General features: G+C 33.5%; 2 long non-coding RNA genes across 2 annotated transcripts; both read left to right on the forward strand.

Moving 5' to 3' along the window:
- The first annotated feature begins 2503 nt into the window (after window positions 1-2503).
- LOC145796501 (uncharacterized) lies at window positions 2504-3203 on the forward strand. The gene is made up of 3 exons (XR_014336967.1): window positions 2504-2604; window positions 2935-3037; window positions 3137-3203. It is a non-coding gene; the product is annotated as an uncharacterized LOC145796501 (long non-coding RNA).
- A 2269-nt stretch (window positions 3204-5472) lies between these two features.
- Window positions 5473-6486, forward strand: LOC114273490 (uncharacterized). Its single transcript, XR_003633119.2, has 3 exons — window positions 5473-5616; window positions 5708-5778; window positions 6350-6486. It is a non-coding gene; the product is annotated as an uncharacterized LOC114273490 (long non-coding RNA).
- Window positions 6487-12086: the final 5600 nt, after the last annotated feature.

Here is a 12086-nt window from a genome sequence, read left to right on the forward strand (position 1 = left end):
AGATTATATCTAAAAGAACGTTTCTGCCAAAACGCAATTTGATACTTTTTTTTTTTTTTTGGTCTAACTCAATTTGTTTTCTCTTTGTGAGTTTCGAGAATATTTCCGTTCATACGTCCTCTGAATGAATCAATGATACAACCTTTGCAGAAGCAAAAACTTTAATGCATGGCCTTGTTTTGTCCAACCTGTTGATTCTTTTCAAAACTATTCAGTTTGGTATTTTAAAAAATAATTTTTTGAGTTTTTAATTTATATTTTTTTATTATTAGTGTTTTTTTTAACATTTTAATCGATTTTTTTTAGATCAACTTCATCTAAATACACTTAAAAAGTATAATATTTATAAAAAAAAAATCTTTAAAAATTTAAATACAACAAAAACAAAAATGTACTATTTTTAAATATATTTTTTGTAATCAATGAATTTCAAAATATTCTTGCATAAGTATTGCACTTTTTAAATGTAATTAGATAAAGTAAATCCAAAAACTAAAAAAGGAGGCTAAAATATAAAAAAATAATAAAAGCAAAAAAATACAAACTAAAATTCTTAAAAATTCCAAACCAAATAGTCAGTAAAATTGGCAGTTCTAATTTTAAAATTTAGTCAACAATTATGATTGGATTGTAATAAAATGTATGACACAATTGAATTCGGCCACTACAGCAAATATGAGTTTTGACGACGTTCTTTTAATGGCGTTTTATTAAACGCCATATTTTATAATATTCGACGGCACTTTTCAAACGTCATTTTTTAAAAATATTAAAACGGTACCGTTTCAATAACAGGAGGCGTCTTAAAGCGCCTTCAAATGTCCTATTTCTTTCTCCCTTAAATGGGCGAGCCTCTGAAGCCCTAATCTCTCACTCACTCATTTTGTAGCCCTAATCTTTTACTCACTCACTCACTCACTCTCTCGTTTGCTCTCTCTCTCAACCCTCTCAATGGATCGATTCATCTCAATGGATCAATTCATCTCAGAATGATACAATCTCGGTGATTCATCTTGGCTATTTCGATTTTGATTTCGAAGTTCATCTTATTTGGAATCCTCACGGCTTCAAATCTCGCCTCTCTCAACCCTCTCTAAGCCCTTATCATTCTCACAGATTCATCTTTGAGATTCGGAGCAATTTCGATTTCGAATCTCCACTGCCAGCACCGTCTGCACCGGCTGGATTTCTCTGATTTCGATTTCGATTTCGAAGCTCCATCGCCACCACCATCTGCACCAGCGAGGTATCGATTTCTCTGTCTCTCACAAGCTCTTCCTTCCGTCTCTCTCGATTTGGTTATTGAAATTGAAATTGTAACCAAGAACTATGAAATTGAAATTGATCGATCTGTGATTCCAGTTAAAAGAAAAAATGGATACGTGACTCAAGATTATAATTTTTATTTATTTTTTTATTTTTTCAATTGTTGTTTCTTCTTTTGTTTTCTTTCTCGTTTCTTTTTTGGGGGGTTGGCGTTTTGATATTTTTGTGGATTTTGTTCTTTAGGGTTTTCAATCTCTGTGAGAAGATAAGCATCATAATTTTGAATAAAGAGGTACCCTCTCTCTCTCTCTCTCTCTTTCTCTCTCTCTCTCTCTCTCTCTCTCATTCATGATCATCAGTGTTTTGTATGTATTTTGTTTGTGCATGTGAAATTTGTGTGTATATGTCAAGGATTGGATACATTTTTTTCTGCTGTATGTTTGATTTAGTGAACATTCAATATTTGAAGCATGTAATTTTGGTCAAAGATTGGCTATTCCTTTACTTTTTTATCTTTTTTTTTTTCCCTTTTCTTGGTGTTCTTGAATTGTCTCAAAGAGAGCCATTTGCATATTTAATGGCTTAAATTGATGCCCTTCCATCTTCGAAGCTTTTTTTTGGATTGGCCCTCCATTTTTGAAGTTGATCAAACATCCATATTACAATTCAAAGGATTCTGAAGAGTGAAGAGTAATGATGTGGAGATGATCTTTGTTTATGAAATGAGTCAATTAACTCATATAAGGCCACTATAGGACATCAATAATCAAACCTATTTGGATATTTGTCCTGTTTTAAGTTATTTGGGCAATGACTTTATGTTACAGGGCAATCTTTTGTTTGTATGTTGTAATGGCCAGTGCAATTTGATGCATCAAATTCCATTTTCTTATTTAAACGTCTTTTTAAAGGAGCTTGTGTTATGATCCCATCATCCCACATCAAAACATAGAGGCCTTGTGAATATAGGTCTGTTTGGACACCCCCCCTTGCAAGCCGATTTCGTGGGTAAGTTCTACCCATAGGGTTTGTATCACTTTGTCCAGGGTGTCAAGAGAGAGAACAAGTTTCGGAACAACAAACTGTGTTAAGGCAGCTTGAGGCCATATTGTCTATCCATAAATTGGCGAGAGCGGGATGTCATTTAGATGCCCTGAGGGAGGTTGCAAAACTTCCTTTTCTTCCTTTAGATCCACGAGCGCCTGATATAGAAAATGATGCGTTCCAAAATTTGTTAGCCCATGTCCAAGCTTGTATGCCAGACGTTTGAAGGTTGCTCTTCATTGCTTGGACAATCTCACAGATTCAGATGGATCACATCGTGCCCTGAGAACCAAGGTATGTTTGGCAATACACGTAGATCTTTCTTTCTGTTTTCATTGTCTGATTTGGGTGCCCTTCTACTTTAGTCATGACTTATGGCTATTCTGGACTTGTTTACTGTTGATAATGATGATGTTCTTCCACGATGAAACACTGCTTATGGAAACTGAATGTTTATTCGTAAAGTAGAACCGTTCTAACATTTCTCATTCATGAAAGATACTGTCTTAACTTTACTTTGATGATGAGTTTTCTTGGTGCTGAACCAGCTTTCTGGTATCTGCTTTGAAGTATGTTCCATTTGAACTTTGATGATGGTGAGGTTTTTTTTTTTGCCCTCTACAGATTGCGAATTTCCTTGCCAACAATTTGAATAGGAACTGGCCTCGTGATCTGTATGAAAAGGTTGCTCGAAGCTTGTGAAACCATGGCTTTTCTGGCTGTCTAGGTTGGTTACGCATATATGGCTTTTGTACAAAACAGTCAACTTCGGCTAGTCTGTCCATGATGGCCATTTTTGTTGGTGAGATCTTTGTGGTTCTTGCAGATCTCTATAGAAGCTAAGGAGCTTTGATCAGCTCTGTCTTATTCATGACTCTATTTTTTCAGGGCAGGTTAGTTTTGTTTTGTTTTGTTTTTTGTTTTTTTTTTTTTTTTTTGATGCATAAGATAGGTTTGCTTGCATACATATATACATATATTCCATACATTTTGTTTGCTAAAACATGCTAATAGAGTCAATTCATTTTCAGACTAGCACAATACATTGCATGATTAAAAAGGAGTGCCAAAGAAAATAATTATTTCTGAAGGAAAAATAGTACTAAAGTAAATGAACTATGTAAGAAGCAGACCCACATTTTGAAGTTTCAATGGCCACATGTTGAACTCGCATACTACGAAATTAGTACTATTTAATTCAAGTCTACTGTCTGTGGTTCAAATTACCTCAAAGTTTACTGTCTCCTGTCCTCTTTATATCCATGTGTGACAATAATTCAAGTCATAAAATAAATATTTAATTAACAAAACCATATTTGATGTCTTGAACTGCTACAGGTTTGTACTCTTTCAAGCCTACTCATATGTGCTCTCTACTTTAGTCAAGCAGTATGAGTTTTAATTGTTGAAACTAAGCTCTTCGCTGTTAACATGTTATAATGAAAAGATAAGTGATTTCTAAAATGGGTTTAAGCAGCCTTTTTTTAATGGCGTTTTTTTAAACGCCGCGTTTATTAATATTTAACGACGTTTTATAAATACGTCGCTCTCTTTATATCCATGTGTTATTGAACAACACTGTTTAGATTTGTTTACTCAATATACTGATGAGAAACTGAAATGTCTGAGAATAATCCATCTGTTTTATAAATACTGACGTTTTATAAATACGTCGCTCTCTTTATAAATACTGATGTTTTATAAGTACGCCGCTCTCTTTATATCCATTTGTTTCGATCTGTTTAGATTTGTTTAAAAGATTTTTGTCTTTGTCTTGAAAATCATTTCAGAAGATGGTAAACTGAAGGCTGAAGAAAAAAAGTTTATAGTGCTACACAGGTCTAGAGTTCGTTAAAAATATGTCTGAGAATAATTTCTTCAGTTATCGTCATGACTAAAATTTTGGTATCAAGATATGTCTATGCCAGCAGAGTCACATTTGAGAGATGTTTGGATGACAGGGAACTAACTAGCAATTGAACACAAAAATGATAACATAGGATATGTCCTCATCAATCGAATAAATAATAGCATTTATCCAAGATATTAATGTATGCTTACATGGGCTTCAATAATTGTGGATAGAGTTTTCGCTCGTTTCAACAATCCAAGTTCAATGCGATTCCTTTTCACAGTATCGCGCAGACTTGATATCTCAACGCCAAGAGAATAAAGTTTTCTCAGCAGGATAGAAATAAACTAGCTTGATTAATGAAACAAGAAAAATAAGGGGGTGAGGGTTAAATGACATGTTTCCACAATTGAAACAAAAAGCATAATAGTTTCGTTATCAGTGAAGTGAACTATTATACAGCACATGTGATATGACGCAAAGATGTTGAACAAAACTAGTGAAAGTTTCATGTATTGGGTGCTAATTCATAATCCAGATAACCAAATAATCAGCCAAAACTAAACTAATCTAACCTTTTCTGTTCTATGCTGAAATGAATGAGGGAGTGTAAATATAATTTACAGCCGCCACTAAGAGGTCATTGGTTAATGAGAAATATGTACTAGCACTTTGAGGTTCTCAAGGAGTGCCTGCCTTAAACAAAATCCATGAATAAATAGGGATGCAACAAGCCAACAAACCTCAGTTTCCCATCTCTGGGCATGAATGGAGGCCTCTGCCTTTGCATTTGCAAATCTCCACTGCAGATGATGGTTATGAAGCAATTTCAGAGTATGCACTTCTTCTTGATGACTTAAAACCTTCCTTCCCCTCCTTGAATCTGCTGCACATAATAGTGAATGCTAAACTGTGGATTGGGCATGGGAAAAGTTATAGCAGTACTTATTTGCTTCTGTTGATTATCGTTAAATTTTTTTGATAAATTGTGGTGACTTACATCTCTATAAATTGTTGAATGTTACCATTGTATTTAATCCTAACCATGCATGCTATTGCCTTCTGTTTGAAACATGCGTTGTAATAATATTTTAGTCCTAGTTTCTTGTAATTTCTGTTACCATAGGCAAATATACATGTTTACTGTACTATTTGCATAGCTAAGACAGTACAGAAATAAACAATTTGTTGCTAGTCAAAAAAATGTAGGTCTTGTTTGGTTGTGTGGAGGTTTGTGTGAGTGACTTCACTCTAGGACATGCTCCAATTTACACATTGTTAAATTCTTATGAGTTATTACATAAAAGTCTTTGAAATTAGGGCTACATTTGTGTGGATGCATGAATGGCCTTTACTTGTAAGCTGGGCTTTTTCTAAACAATTTTATGTTCTTGCAGGAATTCTCACCGGATGGACGATTCATTATTAGTGCTGATCGGGATTTTAAAATTCGTGTAATTGACGATTCTTACCCATTGAAACAAATAAATTATTAAATATTAAATTCCATTTCAATTTGTTTTCAACAATGGTATTTTGTGACAGGTTACCCTGTTTCCAAAGAAGACTTTAGATGGAGCTCATGAGATACAGAGCTTTTGCCTTGGTCATTCTAAGTGAGTGAGTTTTTTATCTTCGAATATGTTGCAGAGCAGATGTGATTTCCATGAATAGTTTTTTGAATAGTTTTTCTCTACAATAGTGTATTAAAGCACTTGTCATTTATCAACAAGAAAAGCAAACAAGTGTTGCAATTCTTTGTAAAAATAGTCTCTCTTATTCTGTGTGCATTGCAGGTTTGCACAAGCTCTCCATATTGAACATGGAAGGTTGCCCTGCTATTGATGGGCTTTAGTCTTTTTTGGAAAAATAATAAATAAAGAAATGTAATAAATCCCTTAAACAGAGCCTTCTGTTAAAATCTAAATTGTTTTTAAAGCTTCTTTTCAATTCTGGACGAAAACAAAAATTTTAGCCCTAGTTTTTGTTTAAATACTATTGAAGGAGTAAAGTTGTAACTTAAATCATAGATTTGTGTCAGGAGCAAAACTCTAACCACCTCTACCAAAAAAATTAAACAATTAAAAATAAATAAATGCAATCAAGTGATTAAGAAAATTAAGTTTACAAATTCTTCAATTTATGTTTATTTTGGTGAATCTGATTGTAATTTATGTTCTGATGCAGGTATATAGACCAATGAAGACTAACAGTGAACTCTCTCATCAATTTGAATCAATTTGAGTTAAACACTTCTTTCTCTGTTAATGTCTTTGTTAAAACATGATTTGTGAATATGTTATTTTGTGATTAATGGTGATTGGATATTATAAATTGAATGGGAAAGTGAACTAATGTTGTATTTGATATTTGAATGAGAGTTATTATTTCATGTTAGTGTTATTTTTCAATTTTTTTAGTTCAATCACATAAAATTAGTAGAATTTTTTTTTTTTTAAAATGGAGGCTATCATGGCGTTCTAAAAACGTCAGTAAATATTTATATCAATGGTTAGATTTTTTAAAAAGAGATACGACGGTGTTTTAAAAACGTTGCTAAATAGCTTGGTGATGTCATAGTAGAACTTTTAGCGGCGTTTTATAAAATGCCGCCTATAGTAATATAGCGACGTTTTTAAAGCGTCACAAAGTTATAGCGACGGCCGCGTCTTCGGCGCTTGGTGCAAAATGTCACAAAAGGTTTAGATGGCGTTTTTGGGACCCATAAAAACCCTCATTTCCAGCTGTGGGCCCTATTCAAATTTAAAATTTAATATTTATCAGATATGACTCGTAACAATTATATATAAAAAGAAATTCAATTATTACATGTGGTTGATGTGGTTGAAAAGAGACATGATATATACACAATAGTAGAACAAAATTGTAGAGAAAGTATAATGTGTAATTGAGATTTATTTTAAGTGTTGTATAATTTAAATTTAAAATAAATTTAAATTACACAATATGCTTTTTGTGTATTTTTTTAATGTTTTAATTCTATAATTATAGCACTATTGTTTAGCCTTTGTTTGATATAACCTATATAAGTACACTTATTTAGATAAGTACTCTTATTTAGGTCACATTATCTGCCTACTACATTGTCGTAAAATGTTAAAATCCTGTAATAAAATAACGGATACGAGCCAATTGGGCAACGTAAATAAAAAGAAAAAGAATAGAGACATATTTTAAGTTAAAAAAAAAAGTTGACTATCATGCCATGTGAATGTAGATCGACAGAAAAGAGGAAATGTTAAAATCCTTTAATAAAATAAAGGATACGATCCAACTGGGTAACGTAAATAAAAAAAAAAAAGAAGAGAGACATATTTTAAGTTAAAAAAAAGTTGACTTTCATGCCATGTGAATGTAGATGGATAGAAAAGAGGAAATGTTAAAATCCTTTAATAAAATAACAGATACGAGCCAATTGGGTAACGCAAATAAAAAGAAAAAGAAGAGACACATATTTTAAGTTAAAAAAAAGTTGACTTTCACGCCATGTGAATGTAGATGGATAGAAAAGAGGAAAAGTTAAAATCCTTTAATAAAATAACGGATACGAGCCAATTGGGTAACGTAAATAAAAAGAAAAAGAAGAGAGACATATTTTAAGTTAAAAAAATGTTGACTTTCTTGCCATGTGAATGTAGATCGATAGAAAAGAGGAAATGTTAAAATCCTTTAATAAAATAACGGATACGAGCCAACTGGGTAACGTAAATAAAAAGAAAAATAAGAGAGACATATTTCCAATTAAAAAAGTTGACTTTCATGCCATGTGAATGTAGATCGATAGAAAAGAGGAAATGTTAAAATCCTTTAATAAAATAACGGATACAAGCCAATTGGGTAACGTAAATAAAAAGAAAAAGAAGAGAGACATGTTTTAAGCTAAAAAAATGTTGACTTTCATGCCATGTGAATGTAGATGGATAGAAAAGAGGAAATGTTAAAATCCTTTAATAAAATAATGGATATGAGCCAATTGTGTAACCTAAATAAAAAGAAAAAGAAGAGAGACATATTTTAAGTTAAAAAAAAGTTGACCTTCGTGCCATGTGAATGTTGATCGATAGAAAATAGGAAATGTTAAAATCCTTTAATAAAATAACGGATACGAGCCAATTGTGTAACCTAAATAAAAAGAAAAAGAAGAGAGGCATATTTTAAGTTAAAAAAAAGTTGACTTTCATGCCATGTGAATGTAGATCAATAGAAAAGAGGAAATGTTAAAATCCTTTAATAAAATAACGAATATGAGCCAATTGGGTAACGTAAATAAAAAGAAAAAGAAGAGAGACATATTTTAAGTTAAAAAAATGTTGACTTTCATGCCATGCGAATGTAAATGGATAGAAAAGAGGAAATGTTAAAATCTTTTAATAAAATAACGGATACGAGCCAATTGTGTAACCTAAATAAAGAGAAAAAGGAGAGAGACATAATTTAAGTTAGAAAAAAGTTGACTTTCTTGCCATGTGAATGTAGATGGATAGAAAAGAGGAACTGTTAAAATCCTTTAATAAATGACGTATACGAACCAATCGGGTAACAGAAATAAAAAGAAAAAGAAGAGAGACATATTTGAAGTTAAAAAAAAGTTGACTTTCATGCCATGTAAATGTAGATGGATAGGAAAGAGGAAATGTTAAAATCCTTTAATAAAATAACGGTTATGAGCCAATTAGGTAACATAAATAAAAAGAAAAAGAAGAGAGACATATTTTAAGTTAAGAAAAAAGTTGACTTTTATAGCGATCCCGGTTTTCCCTTTCTGTATCTATTGTTTTCCGGACTTTGGTTCCGTGATGTTGGTGGTTGTATACCTTGTTGTCATCCTTTAATTCCGCTTGATTGAGTTTTAGGATGTATTGGGCAGAGATATTACGGGTTGGTTAGACTTTGGTTTCAATTCCTTGTTGCCCAGTTTTTAGGAGGTTCGCTCGAGCGGGTCTTCTTGCGCTTGAGCGGAGATTGCACACTCCCAGTATTTTGGTGCTCTGCGAAACTTCTGCAAGCATGTTTTTCACGCTCGAGCGGATTTCTTTACGCTCGAACGGTCGCGCTCGAGCGGGTACTCTGGAGCTCGAGCGGGTAGTACTCTTTTTGGTGTATGTTCTGGAAGGTGGAAATCTACGCTCGAGCGGACTGGTTTTCGCGCTCGAGCGGATGTGCTTTATTCTTGTGTCTTGGCGCTCGAGCGGGCTTTCTTGCGCTCAAGCAGACCTAGTTTTTTGTTCTTGACGCTTGAGCATTGTGTTTTTCGCTCGAGCGGGAATGTCGTTTAACAGAGGGCAGTTGGGCATTTTTGAATCATTTTCTATACTTTCTCTCTCTCTCTCTTACTTTTCTAAAACGCCATTTGAGAGCTTCTTTCTCTAGAAACTCCCTTCTCTCTAGGGTTTGATCTAGTTAGAGTGCTTCCCTCCCCTTTGGCTTTGTAAAAGTTGTGTTGATCGTCAAGGGCTTCATTTTGATTCGTGGATCTCGGAGTTTGGAGCATTTTGGTTTTCTTCATCCTCTTCTCTTGGGCTCCGAATTTGTGGTAGGGATTCCTACTCACTCTTATGGTCTTTGACATAGATTTTTGATTGTTTTGATAAAGTGTTGAAGTTGGATAATTTTAAGACTTAGGGTTTCAAAATGTTAAAAGAGGTTTTTGTTATTTTGATTCTAAAATGTGTATTGTGGGTTTCAAAATAATGATATCGTTGTTGGTTGTTAATATATAGACCATTGGGTCAATATTGGAAAATGGGGTAGAAAACCCTAATTGGTAGTATAAATTAATTGGTATGATTAATTTGGAAAAATTGTGGTTATATGGAATTGAGTTGGAAATAATGAAATTGGTTCATTATATAGTAGAATAGTGGAGTTGGATTTATTAATCGCTCACTTTTGAAAACAGTGATATTTTATCTGTTGGAGCTTTTATTATCTGTTTAGAAATAATTGCTTGGGCTATCGGTGGAGGGTAGTTTTGATTGTTTTAGACAATGCATGATGATTAGGTAAACTAAAACTAATCAATTGGATATGTCATAGAGTATGACGGTTGATAGAATACATTAACGTTATGTATTGATTGATTGTGTATATGACCTATGTGTATATACGTTGTGTGTGTGGGAGGAGATAGGGGATGTACTCCACGGTTTAGGGGAAGACAGGGGATGAACCTCTAAACCGGATGTTGTTTGGGAGGAGATAAGGGATGGACTCCACTGATACAGCTCATATGCTTGTTAGTTAACGTGTTGATATAGCTTATATGCTTATCTATGGAAGTGTTGATATAGCTCGTATGCTTATCTTTGAAAGTATTGATATAGCTAATATGCATATCTGTTGAAATGTGGATACAGCTTGTGTGTTTACTTGTTGAGACATTGATACAACTAATATGTTTATCTATTGCAAAATGGGAAACGCTTAATATGAGTCACTGTCTCATATAAGTGGTTGGCCAGGTTTTGAGCCGTTGATGTAAATTGTGAAATTGATAAGAAATGGAAACTGAAATGAAACATGAATATAGTGGTCATGAAATGGTAATGGGTTATGAATTGATTTATGGAAATTGAACATTTATCAATTGCTAATATCTTAGTTATTGCTCATACTATGTTTAGCATATTTCTACTGGGCGTTGGCTCACCCTATATGGGACATTATTTTCAAGTACAGGTGGTATGCCACCTCCAAGGTTATAGCTTGGATGATGATGAGAGTTGAAACTCTTTTTGTTTATTTTGTTTGTATTACATGTATATCAAGCCAAGGGTTTATTTTGTATAGAGTTAGCACTCTTTTTTTGTGTAACCAGGTGTTGACTTGGAAAGCTGTAAGCCCATAGGACATTTGCTTTTATTGTTAACATGTAATACAGTTGTAAGAATTACTCTGATGAATAGAAATGGTTGGTTTCTTTTATATTAATGCATGTCTAAAGTGATGGGTTTTATGTATTATATTGAGGGCGTTACAACTTTCATGCCATGTGAATGTAGATCGATAGTGTAACGCCCTCAAAATAATACATCAAATCCATCACTTTAGACATGCATTGATATAAAGAAAGGCAACAATTTCTATTCATCAGAGTAATTCTTACAACTATATTACATGTTAACAACAAAAGCAAATGCCCTATGGGCTTACAACTTTCCAAGTCAACGCCTAGTTACACAAAAGAAGAGTACTAACTCTATACAAATAAGCCCTTGGCTTGATATACATGTAATACAAACAAAATCAACAAAAAGAGTCTTCAACTCTCATCATCATCCAAGCTATGTTCTTGGAGGTGGCATACTACCTGTACTTGAAAATAATGTCCCATAAAGGGTGAGCCAACGCCCAGCAGAGATATGCTAAACACAGTATGAGCAAAGACTAAGACATTAGCAATTGATAAATGTTCAATTTCTATAAACCAATTCATAACCCATTTCCATTTCATGACCACTATGTTCATGTTTCATTTCAATTTCCATTTCTTATCAATTTCACAATCTACATCAACGGCTCAGAACCTGGCCAACAACTTATATGAGATAGTGACTCATATGAAATATTCTCCATTTTACAATAGATAAACATACTAGTTGTATCAGCATCTCAACAGATAAGCATACAAGCTGTATCCACATTTCAACAGATATGCGTATTAGCTATATCAACACTTCCAATGATAAGCATATGAGTTGTATCAACACTTCCAAAGATAAGCATATGAGCTGTATCAACACATTATCTGACAAGCATATGAGCTATATCAGTGTAGTCCATCCCCTATCTCCTCCCAAACAACATCTGGTTTAGAGGTCCATCCCCTATCTTCCCCTAAACCGTGGTGTACATCCCCTATCTCCTCCCGCACACACAATGTATACACACAAAGGTCATATAC

Source organism: Camellia sinensis, chromosome 8 (assembly GCF_055761805.1).
Source record: "Camellia sinensis isolate YWXY chromosome 8, ASM5576180v1, whole genome shotgun sequence".
In the NCBI taxonomy this organism is placed as follows: Eukaryota; Viridiplantae; Streptophyta; class Magnoliopsida; order Ericales; family Theaceae; genus Camellia; species Camellia sinensis.